Source organism: Palaemon carinicauda, chromosome 30 (assembly GCF_036898095.1).
Source record: "Palaemon carinicauda isolate YSFRI2023 chromosome 30, ASM3689809v2, whole genome shotgun sequence".
In the NCBI taxonomy this organism is placed as follows: domain Eukaryota; kingdom Metazoa; phylum Arthropoda; class Malacostraca; order Decapoda; family Palaemonidae; genus Palaemon; species Palaemon carinicauda.
The window spans coordinates 52,339,740-52,359,696 of NC_090754.1; the positions used below are offsets into that span (position 1 = coordinate 52,339,740).

The 19,957-nt window shown below is 38.9% G+C and overlaps 1 protein-coding gene across 1 annotated transcript in view; it reads right to left on the reverse strand.

The window, feature by feature from the left end:
- Window positions 1-8,211, reverse strand: part of Pex23 (peroxin 23) — a 113,956-nt gene extending 105,745 nt beyond the window's left edge. Inside the window, exon 1 of the mRNA XM_068353780.1 lies at window positions 8,085-8,211. The gene's annotated coding sequence lies outside the window, so the exon portion shown is untranslated. The remainder of the gene's footprint in view (window positions 1-8,084) is intronic.
- Between the last annotated feature and the right edge of the window lie 11,746 nt (window positions 8,212-19,957).

Genomic DNA, 19,957 nt, shown 5'->3' on the forward strand with positions numbered 1-19,957 from the left:
GAATGTAAACAAAACCTTCAATTCTTCTCGTCCCGCTGCGTCTCTATTGGGGAGGAAGGGAGGGTCATTTAATTTATATATTCACCGGGTAAGTATATTCAAAAATTTATTTTATAATTAAAATATAATTTTTAAATATTAAACTTAGCCGGTGAATATATAATAGCTGATTCACACCCAAGGAGGTGGGTAGAGACCAGAGTTAATATGTTTACAGCGTATAAGCTAAGAGTTTTTTCATTTTGACAGTTATCAATATAACAAAACCAAAATAAATAGGTACCTGGTAAGGAAGTCGACTTAGACGATTACTCTGCCTTTTAAGTCTGTCTTCCTCACGGAGCCCAGCGATCCTCTTAGGATGCTGACAGACTCCCAGGAGCTGAAGTATCAAGGGCTGCAACCCATACAACAGGACCTCATCAAACCCCTAATCTGGGCGCTCTCAAGAAATGACTTTGACCACCCGCCAAATCAACCAGGATGCGAAAGGCTTCTTAGCCTTCCGTACAACCCAAAAAACAATATTAAAAACATTTCAAGAGACAGATTAAAAGGATATGGAATTAGGGAAGTGTAGTGGTTGAGCCCTCACCCACTACTGCACTCGCTGCTACGAATGGACCCAGTGTGTAGCAGTCCTCGTAAAGAGTCTGGACATCTTTCAAGTAAAATGACGCGAACACTGACTTGCTTCTCCAAAAGGTCGCGTCCATGATACTTTGCAGAGATCTATTTTGCTTAAAGGCCACGGAAGTTGCTATAGCTCTAATCTCGTGCGTCTTAACCTTAAGCAAAGATCGGTCTTCCTCACTCAAGTGTGAATGAGCTTCTCGTATTAACAATCTGATAAAATATGACAAAGCATTCTTTGACATAGGTAAGGATGGTTTCTTAACCGAACACCATAACGCTTCAGATTTACCTCTTAAAGGCTTAGTACGAGCTAAATAGAACTTAAGAGCTCTAACGGGGCATAATGCTCTCTCTAACTTGTTGCCCATGATCTTTGATAAGCTAGGAATATCAAAAGATTTAGGCCAAGGACGAGAAGGCAGTTCATTCTTGGCTAGGAAACCAAGTTGAAGAGAACAAGAGGCTTTTTCTGTCGAAAAACCGATGTTCTTGCTGAAGGCATGAAGCTCACTGACTCTTTTAGCTGAGGCCAAGCACACCAGGAAAAGAGTCTTAAGAGTGAGATCCTTCAGGGAGGCTGAATGTAAAGGCTCGAACCTGTCTGACATGAGGAATCTTAGGACCACGTCTAAATTCCATCCAGGTGTAGCCAAACGACGTTCCTTAGAGGTCTCAAAAGACTTAAGGAGATCTTGTAGATCTTTATTGTTGGAAAGATCTAAGCCTCTATGCCAAAAGACCGAAGCCAACATGCTCCTGTAGCCCTTGATCGTGGGAGCTGAAAGGGAGCGAACTCTTCTCAGGTATAAGAGAAAGTCCGCGATTTGGGCTACAGGGGTACTGGACGAGGATACAGATACTGACTTGCACCAGTCTCGGAAGATTTCCCACTTCGATTGGTAAACTCTAATGGTAGAAGCTCTCCTCGCTCTTGCAATCGCACTGGCTGCCTCCTTCGAAAAGCCTCTAGCTCTCGAGAGTCTTTCGATAGTCTGAAGGCAGTCAGACGAAGAGCGTGGAGGCTTTGGTGTACCTTCTTTACGTGTGGCTGACGTAAAAGGTCTACTCTTAGAGGAAGACTTCTTGGGAAGTCTACCAGCCATCGAAGTACCTCGGTGAACCATTCTCTCGCGGGCCAGAGGGGAGCAACTAACGTCAACCTTGTCCCTTCGTGAGAGGCGAACTTCTGCAGTACCTTGTTGACAATCTTGAATGGTGGGAATGCGTAAAGGTCTAGGTGAGACCAGTCTAGGAGAAAGGCATCTATATGTATTGCTGCTGGGTCTGGGACTGGAGAGCAATAGATTGTAAGCCTCTTGGTCATCGAGGTTGCAAATAGGTCTATGGTGGGTTGACCCCAAGTCGCCCAAAGCCTCTTGCACACATCCTTGTGGAGGGTCCATTCGGTTGGAATTACCTGACCTTTCCGACTGAGACAGTCTGCTAGAACGTTCAAGTCGCCCTGGATAAACCTCGTCACTAGGGATATGCCTCGATCTCTTGACCAGATGAGCAGGTCCCTTGCGATCTCGTACAGTGTCAGAGAGTGGGTACCTCCTTGCTTGGAAATGTACGCCAAGGCCGTGGTGTTGTCCGAGTTGACCTCCACCACTTTGCCTAGAAGGAGACTTTCGAAGCTTATCAAGGCCAGGTGAACTGCCAAAAGCTCCTTGCCGTTGATATGCATGCTCCTCTGACTTGAGGTCCACAGACCTGAGCATTCCCGACCGTCCAGTGTCGCACCCCAACCCAAATCCGATGCGTCTGAGAAGAGGACGTGGTTTGGTTTCTGAACTGCTAGGGGAAGTCCCTCTCGTAGACTGATATTGTCTTTCCACCAATTCAGGCAAGTCTTTACTTTTTCGGAAATCGGGATCGAGACCGCCTCTAGCGTCTTGTCCTTTTTCCAGTGAAAAGCTAGATGGAATTGTAGAGGTCGGAGGTGTAGCCTTCCTAGCAAGACAAACTGCTCCAGGGATGATAGAGTTCCTATCAGACTCATCCAATTCCTGACTGAGCAACGTTCTCTCTTCAACATCTTTTGGATTACGAGCAGGGCTTGATCTATTCTGGGGGCCGACGGAAAAGCCCGAAAAACTGGACTGCAAATCTCCATCCCTAAATACAGAATAGTTTGGGATGGGATCAGCTGGGACTTTTCCAAGTTGACCAGAAGTCCCAATTCCTTGGTCAGATCTAAAGTCCAATTGAGATCCTTCAGACAGCGATGACTGGACGAGGCTCTGAGAAGCCAGTCGTCCAAATAAAGGGAGGCTCGGATACCCGATAAATGAAGGAATTTTGCCACATTCCTCATAAGCCTCGTAAACACGACAGGAGCAGGACTTAGGCCAAAGCACAGGGCCCGAAACTGGTACACCACATTGTCGAACACAAATCTCAGAAAAGGTTGGGAATCTGAGTGAATGGGGATGTGGAAGTAAGCGTCTCTTAGGTCTAGAGAGACCATCCAGTCTCCCTTTCTGACCGCTGCTAAAACTGACTTCGTGGTCTCCATGGTGAATTTTGTCTTTGTGACAAAGACATTCAGAGCACTGACGTCTAGCACCGGTCTCCAACCTCCTGTCTTCTTTGGTACTAGGAAGAGACGGTTGTAAAACCCCGGTGATTGAAGGTCCGAGACTTTGACCACCGCTCCCTTCTCTAGCAAAAGAGACACTTCTAGTTTCAGGGCTTGTCTCTTTGCTTCCTCTCGGTACCTGGGAGAGAGATCGATGGGGGACGTCGCTAGAGGAGGTTTGCGTACAAATGGGATTTTGTACCCCTCTCTGAGCAACCTCACAGACTGTTGATCTGCGCCTCTCTTCTCCCAGGCTTGCCAGAAGTTCTTGAGTCTGGCACCTACTGCTGTCTGAAGCTGCAGGCAGTCAGACTCTGCCTCGCGAGGACTTGGTTCCTTTCCTCTTTCCTCTCTTTCCTTCGGCACGAGTACTTCCCCTGCTGGGGGCTCTGCCACGAAAGGGCGGAATAAACCTGGACGCTGGCGTGTCTATCCTAGGTCTAGCAGACAAGGCAGACGAAGGGGTCCCTTTGCGAGCCGAGGACGCAACCAAGTCATGGGTGTCCTTCTGCACAAGGGACAACGAAATTTCTTTAACCAAAAGTTCAGGAAACAAGAACTTAGATAAAGGGGCAAAGAGTAGCTCAGATCGTTGACAGGGCGTCACTCCTGCTGACAGAAAAGAGCACAGAGACTCTCGTTTCTTTAGGACTCCTGATGTAAACGAGGCGGAGAGCTCGTTGGATCCATCGCGGATGACCTTATCCATGCAGGACATGATGAGTAAGGAAACATCTCTATCGGCTGATGAGATTTTCCTACTCAGGGCTCCCAAACACCAGTCAAGGAAGTTAAAAACTTCAAACGCCCTAAAGATGCCCTTAAGTAGATGGTCCAGGTCTGAGGATGACCAACTAATCTTCGAGCGTCTCATGGCTAGGCGGCGGGGAGAGTCTACAAGACTTGAGAAGTCGCCCTGGGCAGAGGCAGGAACTCCCAAGCCGAGAACTTCTCCCGTGGCATACCAGACGCTCGATCTAGACGAGAGTTTAGTTGGTGGAAAGGCAAAGGAAGTCTTCCCTAAACTCCTCTTGGTTTCTAACCAATCGCCTAACAGCCGTAAAGCTCTCTTGGATGAGCGAGAGAGAACGAGTTTTGTAAAGGCTGGCATGGCAGCAGGAACGCCTAAAACAAACTCAGACGGCGGCGAACGAGGAGCCACAGAGATAAAGTGTTCAGGGAACAACTCTTTAAAGATGAGCATGACTTTCTTAAAGTCCATAGATGGCGGAACTGCTCTAGGCTCATCAATATCTGAAGGATGATCCTCAGGCTGTGGGTCAGCAACGTCCTCATCTGATAACTGATGAGAAACAAGCACAGGGGTAGGCAATGCTTGACACGCAGCGTCCGCCCGCACTGGTGCATACGTGACGGAGCAGGACGCAGCGTCCTGAAACTGCTGAACAGTCTGGGAACTGTCAACAACAACAACAGGTGCGTGAGGACGCACAGCGTCCACCCGAGACTGCTTAGACCGCCTGGGTTGTGCAGTCAAAACAACTCTAGGTTGCGGAGGTTGACGCACCGCGTCAAAACAAGTCAACTCTGATGGTTGGCGAACGTCCTGAACGTCACCAGCCGCATCAGTGAGTTGCTTAACGTCCACATTAGGTTGAAAGTCCACACGAGACCGCATCGGGTGTGGTACAACCCCAACTGGTTGACGTGAACTGGCAACACCAACGTCAACAGGACGCACAACAGAACGCTTGGGTGGCTGACGGCCAGGATCTCCATGAGATAAACGGCTAGGTTCAACGGAAACCTTCTCTGCGTTGTAATCTGCCATAAGGGACGCAAGCTTAGACTGCATGTCCTGCAGTATAACCCATTTAGGGTCTACGGTAACGGGTGCGGTAACAGCCGGGGTTAGCGTCTGAGACGGCACAACTTTGCCTTGCTTAGGCGGCGAGCAGTCATCCGATGACAGCAACGGGTCCGAACTGTCCCAATGACTACATCCGGGACGTTGGACCTGTCCTGAAGGGACCGACTTGCGTTTCAAAGGCCTAGAAACCTTGCTCCATGGTTTCTTACGTGAAACGCCTTCGGACGACGAGGTAAAAATGGGCTCTCTCGTCTTATGGTAGGGGCGATCTTGACGAGATACGCCTGATACCATAGAGGGAACGTCTGTTCGCTGATCAAGGCCTCTCGAACCCATAAGTCGTACGACATTGCTTCTCCCCTGGGCTTGGGAGCTTGCAAGAGGTCCCGGACTAGGTGAACGACAGGCACGAACAGACGAACCCTCGGTCGCAACACTGTTCACAACACTTTGCGCACTAATCACTTTCCCACTTTCCGCCGTGGCACTTAAGTTCCTTCACGTCAGCCATGAGTTGATTACGGTCACTTGCTAACGCTTCAACCCTCTCCCCCAAGGCATGGATAGCACGTAACATGTCTTGCATCGACGGTTCCTGAGTGCTAGAAGGGGGGTTAGGAACAACCACTACAGGGGAAGGATTAGGTTCAGGGGCATGTGGAGAGGAAAAATCTACGGACCTAGAAGAACTTCTCCTTACCCTATCTCTCTCTAGTCTGCGTGTGTACTTATCATATTCGATAAAATCGAATTCCGAAAGGCCCACGCATTCCTCACACCGATCTCCCAATTGACAGGTTTTACCCCGACAATTGGAACAAACAGTATGAGGGTCGAGAGAAGCCTTTGGAAGACGCCTATTACAGTCCCTAGCATTACACTTTCGAAACCTAGGTACTTGAGAAGGGTCAGCCTTTGAATTAGTCAAAGGAAAATTCCAAAAACAATCCAAGTCATCAACAAATAATCCGATTCAATAAAGAGTTCAAGAGTTTATGTTGAGGAAAAACACCTGTACTGCGAAAGCTCAAACCAAAATAAAGTACTTCACCAAAGATGATGGGAAAACTCCAGGTTCTACAGCGAGTATAAGTACGTCTTGTCGTCAACGTCGACAGAGAAGAATTGAAGGTTTTGTTTACATTCGAGAGTGGTATCTGGCCGACAGTTGGCGCTGGTGGGCACACCCGCAACCTGCATAGCGATCGCTCGCGAGTTTTTTGAGTATGTTGTCTGTCGAGCCGCAGAGTTGCAGCTATTATATATTCACCGGCTAAGTTTAATATTTAAAAATATATGTTTCAAGTATTTGGCTGGAAATTAAAGTATCATATATTTATCAGAAACACATTTTCAAAGGGAAACAAACACATGACCACCACCCAACCTACGATCCCCTACCTAACCTAACTGGTTTTATTTTTCCACAAATTTCCTCAAACTATTTCAACCAGCATATTTCAATAAATCACTACTAGTACATTTGTTTATCTGTCATAACCGTAAATTGCTGGGTAATAATAACCGAGGTAATCAAATACTAAGTTTATATAATTGATAATTAATCAAATACTAAGTTTATATAATTGATAATTAAAGCAGAAATACTAGCCTACACGGCTAACGTGCATAATAAAACATGTTTTACTTGGCCGAACACATGATCGACGAGGTAATGTTTAATCACGAGCAAAGCAAACAAACAGCAGAGCCAAAACCAATAAATTATTGGCTCAATTATGTAAGGAGTTATTTTTAATAGGGAACACAGTTACTAATGACTCCAGAGAAAATGGATGGAAAGTCACGTTTTTTTATGCATCCTGATATCCTGGCAAACAGAAGCTCCAGTGTTCTAAAGATATCTCATTTCTATTACTCGGTTATGATTAAAGCAACTTTTTATTTCATCACAACTGTTTTTTTTTTTTATGATGACTAACGGAAAAAAGAGTTTAAAAAGGGTAATTTAAATATTATACAATTAAACTGGTACACGGTGTATTTTAAGGAGTTTCGAATGTAATTGATGATGATGATGATATCGTGCGCAAAACCAACGTTTTTCTGTTATGGTAATCGACCAACCTTAACTCAAAAACTATGGATTTCCGCCGGAATCCATAATGAAAAAAATTCAAAACTCCAATAATTACATCATATTCCCATGTTTATAAACGTAAAAGATATCGATAAAATATATAAATTTACTACCCAACCTAGGAGCAGTATCATTACCTACGAAGGGAGGAAGGACTTCTCTTTATTAGGAATAGAGCCTATGTATATCAGCGGCCAGATCCTCCCGCGTGCATGGAAAATGGACACCAACTAACCTAAACTTTCCAACCTAACCTATCTTACACGCCGTGTCCTTACCAATTTACCACACAGGGGGGGGGAGGGGACTAACAGCTCGCTGCGACACCCCTTTCACTGCCGTGATCTTAGTCGGCCGTCATCATACGTACAGATGGCAGCTATTATTTATAAAGCCCTAGGAATATTGGGGTGTATGTACGATAGCGGCCACCTGTATGCATGATTACAGCAAACTTAGAATACGGCAGTGGAAGGGGGTTCGCAGGGGGGCGTTAGCAGCTAACCCCCTTAGGTAAATGGGTAAGGACACGGCTTGTAGGTTAGGGGGGAAAATTTAGGTAAGTTGTCAGTTAGTTAAGTTGTCAGTTTTTAATCCAATTGTGAGGGACTGGCTGTAGATATACAAAGGCTTCTATTTACCAGTTTAGCAGTAGCAATATGACAGCGTAGTGATTTTACAATAAGAGAAAGTTGGTACTTGACCTCATCAATGTTAGGGGGTATAGGACTTAAATTGGACTTGTATTGGTTAATAAAAATGTTTTTAAAGTATATATTTACCTTAAGAATATACCAACAAAGAATATTCTTTCAAATAACAATATTTACGTCTAGGATAATTACAGTTTTTTAGGGGAGGATAACCATGACAGCCATCATATTTCTCAAGTAAAATAAGGCAATTCTCGCAAAATATCCTTAAGTTATACTTACCAACTAAGTTCTTGCATCATTAAATGCAATGACAACTCCTAAAATTTTAATTTATGGCCATATATAATTAAGAACTTCGATATCCAACTAGTTCGAACACTTGTCAGTAATATTATTGTAAACAAACTAGTGTAAAGCAGAGTTGCCAGATAACTTGTCACTCCCTAACAGGCAATTAGACTAAAATAAATAATAAAATACACTCATTATTGCCATTTCATATTTTTAAAAATAAATTTATTATAATTAATCGTTTTATTTGTTTTTATAATTGATTCATTCATTATTATTGCACGATAACAAACAAGTGTTAAGCAGTGTTACCAGATCACTTGTCACTCCTTAACAGGCAATTAGACTAAAAGAAATAAAAGAATATACTCATTATTGCCATTTCATATTTTCAAAAAATATATTTATTACAATTAATCATTTTATTTGTTGGTATAATTGATTTCTTTAATATCTTTAGCAACGTCCTGGTATCTGGTTTCTGGTTATTGCTCACGCCGCAAATATGTTTGCGGGTACTCTTATCACTTTATAGATATGTGCAAAGCTTCTTAGTTTGTTATTATTGTAATTGGGCTTATTTTGCCTGTACCGTAAATAAATTAATAACAAGATTCTCAATCTTTACTTTTATCCCATCTTACCTTGTAATCAGATAGGATAACACACAGATATCATCAGTTTTGGTAACCTATTGTGGTCAGTTTGGACTTTTTAGATTCTTCTTTCATGTGCATTGCCCTACTTATAAATGCAACCAGATTCCTGCTAGGATTTTGTAACGTAACTATACTTATGTCTACTGTCATTAACTGTCATAATTTTGGGCATAGAAATAAATATTCAGTAGTATCCTCTTCATCTTTGCACAGGTCACACAAATTATCTTCATATGTTCCCTTGAAATTTGCCTTTAAATTGAGAATATTTAATCTTGTATTCATTACAAGGATTGCCTTATACATATCCATTTCTCTGATCTTAATTTTTTCATTACCTTCTTTTTTTTCTTCAATAATTTCTTCTATTTTTTTCATAATTATTTTCTTGATTTCTTTTTTCAGGGTCCCTTTCCCCCAAATTCTTAGTTCTTCAACTTCCATCCCATATTTACTATAGATTTCTCCTTTGCTCATACTCTAGCACTTTCCATAAGGGTTCTTCAACTGATCCTCAATTATCTCTCTTACTAGACTTTTTTTATCTGAGTTTATGATATTATGGAAGAGCATTAATTTCTTATATTCTCTTCTGGAGGACACCGGCCATATCCCTGTTTCTGCAAGAATGCCCCAATATGGAGTATTTGCAGGTTGTTCATACATATTCCTTATTATCCTATGTTGAAGTTTTTCCAGATCTTTCATATATTTATCTCTTATTTCACTCCAGGTCTCCACTACTGTTTCATATATTCTTTTCTGACTTCCAGTGACATCTTTCCTACTTTTATCGTATTTTCATATTTTAGTATTTCTTGGGTCATATATACAGTTTTTTTTTCTTTTTACTGATACTCAATTTTTTGTTTCCTATCTCTATGTACCATTCACCCAGATACTTATATTCTTTAACTAAACTTACTGACCCATTCTTCACTTTTGTTTCAATCTCCTCTTCTTTCTTATTCTTTCTTTTGATAATTATTAATACACCCTATTTTAGGGTGTTGGTGTTGACTGTGAACTTCTTTAAGATCTCGAAGCTCTGAGAATTACTTACGGCACATTCTATTTCTATTTCCTTCCTGTGGGAAACATAATATCATCTACAAATACCAGTGATTCAATTTTAATATCCCTCATCAACGTAATATTCTTTTTACTAATACTGTTCACTTTGTCAGTCCCGATACTGCATAGCTTTGATCCATATATAGTTCCTTGTCTCACTTTTCCTTCAATCTTTATGTTTCCTGTTATACCTGTTGGACAGTTGATGGCTGCTTTACCCTTTTCATTCCTTTTCTTAAGTATCAGTGCTTCCTTCCATCCTATCATTTTCCCCATTTCTTTAATGCAATCCTTCAGGTCTAGCTTATCGAAGCATATATGCACCACAAAACCATAATTATGTTGATCCTCCCAAATACGCATTATAGTCGATTACTGTGCATCCCTGCTTTATCCCACTCTTTGCATCAAAGTCTTTTTCTAATTCATATCCTATGTTTATTTTGTTTTTGTCTCCGTAGATTTCTTCTAATGCATCTACTGTATTACATTTGGGTGTATTCTATATTCTTTCATGATTTCTATTATTTTTACTGAATCATAAACTTTTTTAAAATCTATTGAAATTACAAACAAACTTTCTTTCCTTTTGTAAATTTCTGCTACACAATATTGCAAAATAAATATATTATCTTCTACCCTTCCTCCTTTTGTGAATCCGGCTTGCGTTTCTTTCATCTCCATATTTTTCTCTAAGTGTTCTTCCATTTCGTCTTTCATGAGAGCCATAAATATCTTGTATAGAGCATTTTTATGCGCAATTGGTCTTATATATTTAACTGTGGGTTTCTTAACCTTTTTTATCATTTTCGTTTTTGACGTTTTCCACTTTTGGGGCTTGTTTTTCTCCTATGTCTCATTTTGTAGGCCCTTGTTAATGATTTCCAAACATTTGCTTCAAAGTTTTTTACAATTCTGGTTTTAATAATAGATTTTGATAATTATGGTAACATTGCCTAAATTTAATTCCGGGTTATGTAAAGGATAGATGAAACCATCGAATTAATATTTAAGTAATCAGGTGTGTACAAGAGTTTAGTAAAATAACAGTGAATTTAACAATATTTATTTTTTTCCCGTATATCATTCTAATATTAGAATTAAGATTTAGATCTTATCTTCAAATTATTACAGGTTACGTTCTGGTTAAAGAGTGCAGATTTTTCCTACTTCCATCGCCATATAGGGATGCAACGGGAAGCAGCTGATATAAAGCATAAAGTACAACTTTCAGCGGGTTGCCAGGTTGGCATTTTCAGGCTAAAAACATCAAATTCGGCCTTTTTTTTTAATTGGTTAGCCTTTAGCAACATCATAAAAAAGGTTTGCCTTAAATGCTATACTTTTGGCCTTTTTTACTAATGGGTTGGCCTTTTAAAGCTGCAGTAGATCAGAAGTTGGCCTTTTCTCATTTAGAAATCTTGGCAACCTACCTTTCAGCCACTAAAGTCAGCGGGAGGGGGAGGGTTGCCAGATATGGGGATTTATCTCTAGAACTGGAGATTTATCCATAGATTTGGGGATTTTGGGTGTCTAATTGGGGGGGGGGGATTCTGTACAAATTTCAATGAAGAAGAAACACAGATGGGTAAACCTTTATATCATTACAATTAGTTTGCAACTAGTTTTCTTGCACTTATATGATGTATAGTGAGCTATTTCTATGTAATTAAGGCCTACAGGATCAGAAGAAAATATATTTGTGGAAATGGGGATTTTCGGGTTGATTTGGGGATTTTTTTTTAATCATGAGTTTTGGGGATTTTCATATATATATATATATATATATATACAGCATATATATATATATATATATATATACACCATATATATATATATATATATATAAATACAGCATATATATATATATATATATATATATGTGAACATATATCACAAGCACACGTGATTTCAATCAATGTAAATATCACCCACGAATGGGCATTTAATACCGAATTCTATCTTGGGAATATATATCCACTTGGAATTCATTTTATGGTAACAGCTTCTGGCCGGGTGGAGATTCGAACCCCCACATGTGCGGCTGGAAACCCTGCCTACAGTGACTCTACCGAGTGAGCTATCAAGCAAGATAGAATTCGGTATTACATGCCATTCGTGGGTGATATTTACATATATATGTATATATATATATATATATATATACATATATATATATATATATATATATATTTATATATATATATATATATATATATATATATTCTTAAAAAATACTCTTTAAAGATGATCCGATTTGTAAAATAAAACACAGTAGACCTACAGTATTATAAGAAATATTTGGGAAGATATATTGGCATGAATGCAATGAAAAAACGACAATGAATATGTTTTTTGAAATATACCCTTTTAGTTATGCATACATTATTAACGCTTTCAAATTTGCTTGTACAAAAATACATTAATAGTAAAAAATAGACACAGATTCAGACTGTGAACTCAATAAATATCGTAATAAGCTCGGCTTCTTCAACAGCCTGAGAAACTATAGATGTCTCATATTGGACATCTGTTAAAAAAAAAAAATGGAAAAGTTATATTTACACTACTCAACTTGGCCCCAATGGCTGACGCCGAAAGAACAAAAGCCATTCAGTCACAGGGAGGAAGCTGTTATTTCGAACTTGATAAATCTGATATGCCCCACTTCCTTTGTTTTTTAAGAGAGAGAGAGAGAGAGAGAGAGAGAGAGAGAGAGAGAGAGAGAGAGAGAGAGAGGAGTAACTTAGATACGAGAGCAAACTAAAGTAGAGGATATTCTAACAACATGTATGGAAAAAAATGGACATAGGCAGGACATAATAAATGTTTGAGAAGGACAGATGACAGATGCACAGTAAGAATAACAGAATGGGGTCCCTAGCGATTGCAAAAGAAGAAGGCGAAGGAAGAGAAGACGAAGGAATGACGAGCTAAGAAAATTCGTGGGTATAGACTGTCATAGGAAGACCATAAACAGATGCGAGTGGAAGTAATGTCTGAAGTCTTTGCCCTGCAGTGGACTAGTGATGGGATGATAATGATGATATTTCAACAGAGTCATATTCATTTGTGTGTGTGTGTGTGTGTGAGAGAGAGAGAGAGAGAGAGAGAGAGAGAGAGAGAGAGAGAGTGCTGTGTCATTGTCAGGATGATAATTAGTTATCTGTCCAACTGGCTGATTCAGCAAACTCATTGAACTCACTGAACCCGTGTTGTTTACGACGAGTCTGACCTGAACAGGAAGTTTAGACTGATTTTTGAAAAAGTCTTTTATGAAAGAACAAAGACGGATCTGGAAAAAAATCTATCACTTGAATAACAGTGTGAAAACACCTCTCTCTCTCTCTCTCTCTCTCTCTCTCTCTCTCTCTCTCTCTCTCTCTCTGTTTGTCAAATGCTAGGACTCGTGTTTCTTTATGGAGAGGGTACCTTTATACTTTATAGATCGTGAATATATTTTTTCTTGTCTTTTGGGTTTCTTCTGTCTCTGTAATTTGATCAAATGATTGGTGGAAAAATAAGTCAGATTTCTGGTACTCCATGGAACACACATCCTTCTCTCTCTCTCTCTCTCTCTCTCTCTCTCTCTCTCTCTCACACACACACACACACACATATATATATATATATATATATATGTGTGTGTGTGTGTGTGTATAATCTATTTATGAGAGGTGATACCTTAACATAATGAAAGGGTTTGTGGATCGACAAGATCAGCAATGCAGTACTAGTCAGGGCCAATCATACTTGGTTGGTTTGCTGTGAGCGATCATACAAAAATCTCCCACATTCAATAATCCTCAGTTGGCCAACACGGTGATGAAAACTGGCCAAACACCAAACATGAATAAAGATATGATTGAGGCCTTTGTCCTGCAAAGTGAGAATGTATTCTTCCTAACTGAAGACGAAATCAGAAGATTAATTATTTCTTATTTTTAGAAGTATCTATAAAGAAATTATTTTAAGCCATTCCTTAAAAGAGGGTTATTATTTATTTTGTGTTATTACGTCATGGAAAAGGTTCTTGCAAAAAAAAAAAAATAAATAAGAAAAATCGATCAGAAAAAATTAGCTACATTGCTTCTAAATGGAAGACAACTCACATGAAATAGGAAACATAAGAGAGAGAGAGAGAGAGAGAGAGAGAGAGAGAGAGAGAGAGAGAGATTTATCAACAATCTATTTGCTTAGTGTGAATAAGATATCATAATTATGAGCGTGTAAATAATGATTAATAAGTCCAGCCGTATGGTATACAAACAGACACATATCTAATGCATCGGCCCCATTCATATTAATGAATGCTAGACACGTCTTCCTGGCTTCAGTTCAAATAGACATCAAGGATGTTGTACACTGTAATTACAGTTTGTTGACTCACAAACACATAACCCAGATTCATGGGTATTAAGCTTTATCCCAATCCCGGCTCCCACTCTCTCTCTCTCTCCTTCTCTTTACACACACACATACTCACATACACACACACACGCACACACACACACACACACACATATATATATATATATATATATATGCAAAAGAACCACAGGGAAAGTGAAAATATGAAATATAAGATTAAGTCCTGACTAGTTTCGTGATACTTCTTCAGAGCACTGATTTATTAAACAAGGTTTCTTTACATTTTATAGGTATATTAACGTACGAACATACATATAGAGACTTATAGAATAATGAAATTCTATAAGTCTGTATATGCATGTTCGTACGTTTACTGTACCTACAAAAATTAAAGAAACCTCGTTCAATAAATCAGTCCTCTGAAGAAGTACCATGAAACTAGGCGGGACTGAATCCTATATTTCATATTTTCACTTTCCCTGTGGTTCTTTTGAATCTGAGCATCCCGTTTCCCTGTGATTTTTACGCATTATATATATATATATATATATATATATATATGTATATATATATATGAGCCATATGTGAAAGAGATCATAGGGAAGGGTAGATGGAGATAGTTTGGGCATGCTCTTCTAACTCCCTAAGAGAGATAAGTTCACCAGACTTCTAACTGTGTTCCACAAGGCACTAGAAGAGTTGGAAGACCCAGACCTACATGGCTGAGAACTATGAAGCGTGAAGTGGGAGGTGATGAGTAGAGGAGTATTGAATTGAAAGCTCAAGATAGAGACGACTGACGAAATCTAACCGAGGACCTTTGCGTCAATAGGCGTAGGAGGAGATGATGATGATGGTATATATATATATATATATATATACATATACACGCGCACGTACAAGCAAACAGACAGATTCAACCCTTCCCACCCTTTCCTGACTACACTACGGAAGTTTTAGGGTACCCTCTCTCATTAGGGTATGACTACTTCCTCTCTCCCTACCCGGTGGAAGAGGAGAGAATGAATAGTTATACGCCTGGCAATGCTGCTGAGCGTGACCAAAAAAAAAAATATATATATATATATATATATATACAGTGTATATATATATATATATGCGTGTGTGTACAATATATATCTAAGTAAATTTTGATAACATTTGGCAGCAGAGTTAACCAACGCTAAGTCAAATAATTTCCATTTCTCTCTCTCTCTCTCTCTCTCTCTCTCTCTCTCTCTCTCATGGGCACTCAGTAGAGAGCACGCCTTCGCCACGCCAAGCAGTCTTATTTTGTTCTTAACTCCATTGCAAACTTACACTTCGATACATTTTCTTCAAAATCTAATAGATTTATCCTTACGTCATATCTCACATGTGCACCAAGTTTCGTTGAAATTGATTCATCAGTTTTTGCGTAATGTTGTTCACAAAAAAACAAACAAACAAAATATCTGCCAATTAATTAACATTACTATTATTTTCAAAGTACTGCTGCTTAATTGTACTTTGATGTACTGTATCCTTAATACTATAGATTCATCCTCTGTTCATAACTGATATGACTAGCAAGTTTGGTCAAAATCGGTACAGTAGTTTTTGTGCAAAGTTGCTCACAAACAAACAAACAAATAAATAAACAAACTAACAGAGAGATGAAACATACACCAGGGAATACATACCGTTCATAAATCACAGTTTACTACACAAACACACACGAGCAAAGTTTGTTTCAATTAAACCACTTCACAAAACACTTGCCACTTAAACCGATCACTTCTCCATCCGAGAAGGAGCACCAATCCGCCTGGCTCTAAGGGTCTACACATAACCAATTGCCAGGACTATAACACCCCCCCCCCCCCACCCCCACCCCTCTATTACACAACTGATGCCCGGACTGTAATCAACCCCCCTCCCCTCCTCACCCCCCATTATCAAAACTCAGACGGCGTCATCATCCGGGCAGAGCTTCCTAAAGCCCGCTATACACGCACAGTTTTAACTTCCAGGCCGACTGATGAAACCAGATTTACTTACTTACTTGGCAACAGCAATGGGGTAGACTAGATGGGAATAAAATGCGAGAGGTAACAAATGTCATATCTCCTTGGAGGTATAATATGACGCCCCGAAAATGGGAGACGTCTCTTTGTCGTCTCCGTATTGGTCACACTCGGTTGACACACGAGTTTCTGCTGAAGGGCCAACACCAACCGTATTGTGACGACTGTTTAGTACCTCTAACAGTGAGGCATTTGTTGACCGAATGCCCCAATTATAAAAACTTAAGGAATAGATATTTGTTTGAGGCTCGAGGTGAGGGTGGCAGGTTCATCCTTGCCAAGATTCTTGGAAATGATGTGTCCTACCATACAAGTGGCATTTTTAGATTTATTTCAGAAGCAGGTCTTCTGAAAACTATTTAACTTTTATGACATTCAACTTTTATGATTTTAATTGAATACTCTTTCATTTTTTATTTTATTTTATTTCTTATTTTTGTATACATAAATTAAATGTTACCGGCGTCAATTACCTTAGATGTCAGGATGCCTGAAAACTTTAAATCAATCAATCAATTTACTTACTTACTTTGATGGCTGCTTTTCTGGTCCCATACAGCAGGAGAACCATACTCTCTACAGGACCTCCGCTGTCGTTTTACCTTGTTCGTTCAGAGTATTTATCGTTTCAGATCACGTATTGTTCATTTACTGTTAAATCGTCACTGTTGTAGGATTGTTTAAATAAGAAAGTCTTCAGTTTCCTCTTGAAAGCCTTAATGTCTTCAATCATTTGAATGTTTCGTGAGAGCTTATTATATAGTCTCAGGTCTCGGGGCCGCATATTTAAAGGCTCTGGAGCCTAAGTAGACATATATCTAGGTTCCAATAGTTTGAAGATCACTGTAACTATTCTCGTATCGACATCATTTGTTGGCTGCACAATATGTATCAGTTCTCTTAAGTATTTTGGGCGACCGGTTCTGATAACTTGGTGGGTTATTGTACATATTCTAAATTCAATTCTCGCTTTAATCGGCAGCCAGTGTAAATCGATTAGTATAGGGGTGATCCTTTCTCTAGGTGGAACAACTTTTATCAGTCTTGCTCCTCTGTTTATTATGTTTTGTAATTTCTTAAGTTGCACTTTTGGTAAATTGTAATAGATAGAGTTGCAGTAGTCAATCCTGGTAATAACACAGTTTATTACAAGTTTCTTTACAGAATTTTCGTCCAGGTATCTTTTTTTTATAAACGCAATATTTCTTAGATGATAACGAGCAGTTTTTATTACATTATTTATTTGGGCCGGTTTGAGCGTGTATAGGGGTATTCTCAACTGAAGCGCGGGGTTGCCAGGTTGGCCTTTTTCAGGCCAAAACTACCTCAAATTTGGCCTTTTTCAGGCCTAAACTACCTCAAATTTGGCCTTTTTTAAATTCAGTCAGGCCTAAACTACCTCAAATTTGGCCCTTTTCAGGCCTAAACTAACTCAAATTTGGCCTTTGTTCAGGCCTAAACTACCTCAAATTTGGCCTTTTTTCAGGCCTAAACTACCTCAAATTTGGCCTTTTTAAAATTCAGTCAGGCCGGAAAGGGGGCCGGATGAACTGAAGCGAATGTCGAAACTCTACCAGTCCGTTCTCGTGAACTGACGGCCTCTATAGTCCATTTCTTTTATCGAGGCAGATTTGCACCGACTCGCAGCGGTGCCCTTTTAGCTCGGAAAATTTTCCTGATTGCTGATTGGTTAGAATTATCTCGTCCAACCAATCAGCGATCAGGAAACTTTTTCCGAGCTAAAAGGGCACCGCTGCGAGTTGGTGCAAAGGACTATAGTTGCAAATCCTCATAATTAAGTCCAATTAAGTGGTGTGTCGAGAGCAGAGCAGAAGCTGTCTCCCTCTCTAGGCTCTTGCCCCAATCCAATCTTCCCCCATTCATGTTTATGGTGATGTCTGGCTGCAGGTTATGGCACAAGGGTATTTAGGTCGCCAGCTGTTATTTGTCTCTGTAGGAGGCTCTGTCGGTTATTGGTTTTTTCTTTTCCTTTTTTTTATATTCATTAACTCCGCCAACGAAGTTGGAAGGAGGTAATGAGAGAGAGAGAGAGAGAGAGAGAGAGAGAGAGGGGGGGGGGTGTGTGTGTGTGTGTTTTTTGTGAACAGATTCCTGGCCACAATTTTAGTCGTAGAGTAATGAAACTGACAGAGATTAACTGTTATATAAAAAGCTGGAAAATATTAAATTTTGGAAGGACAAGGTCAAAGGTTAGCTTTATGGTAAAGCAAAATGTCCAATTTACGTAATCAGCCATAAGTTTGGACATTTTTGTCACAGAGACTTAAAACTTGGTTAATATTTGAATGTATGAAAATCCCATCCAATTAATAAAGTCAAAGGTCAAGGTCAAGGTTGAGCGAAAGGTCAAGAAATAACATGCCGCGGCTGAGGTCTGCGCTCTACTGAGTGCCACTCTAGTTAAAGTTTGTGTTTTTAATGTGATATTATCTTCAGTAATTACTGATTTTCTTTTGTTTTCTTCATGGAATATCATATACTGTTGTCTTATTGATGCAAATTTATTTAGATCATATTCAAAAGATGTAAAGCAAAACAGATAACAATTCATAAAACGTAATACAGCGTGATCTTCTTATGATTGGGAATGTTTTTATCAATAATAATAATAATAATAATAATAATAATAATAATAATAATAATAATAATAATAATAATAATAATGATTATGATTATAATACAATAATAATAATAATAATGATTATTATTATTATTATTATTATTATTATTATTATTATTATTATTATTATTATTATTATTATTGATAAAAACAGTTCGTGTCATATGATTATTGGATCAAATTTCAAACAAGGGGAATGTCTCATATCCTTGGGAACACCGAATAATGTTACGATTTCTACAATCTATAAATGAGAGAGAGAGAGAGAGAGAGAGAGAGAGAGAGAGAGAGAGAGAGCCTTCAAAGGTCAACAACAAGCAAAGGTCGATCTTGTAACCCCTTTTTGTTGGGTTTAAATTAAGACATATCTTGAGGTGGGGTGTGGTGGAGAGTCTTTGCGTAGCATGACGTTGATAATGTCGAAATTTTGAGTTTTTTTTTTTTATTTTCATTTTGATAAAAGTAAAGAAACTTAGGTAACAAGAGTATCATTGAATAAAAATTTGCAAGTATGCATACATGTATTATGTAAAATAATTTCTTTTCGTTTATAAAGTGAATATATATAAATGTATATATATATATATATATATATGTGTGTGTGTGTGTGTGTGTATTATATATATATATATATATACATATATATATATATATATATATATTATATATATGTGTGTATCATATATATATATATTTATATATATATTTTGTATATATATATATATATATGCTGTATGTGTGTGTTTGATTATGTTTATGCATATTCATATATAAATATGTGTGTATTTATCTATACACATTTATATTGCACGTGTATACATTTGTATGCATGCATAAATTTTACAAAGAAGATGTTTCCCATTCAAAAGGCTGGCTCTAAAAAACTGGAACATTAATTCTACATAAATTGATTTTCATGAAAAAAAATAACTTTACATTCCTACAAAGCAGATTATATCGTACAAGAGAATTATCTAGATATAAACAAAGCTTGTTTACTTGTCAGGACAACAGTAAATAAACTAACATCGCAAAAGTACTGGGCTTAAG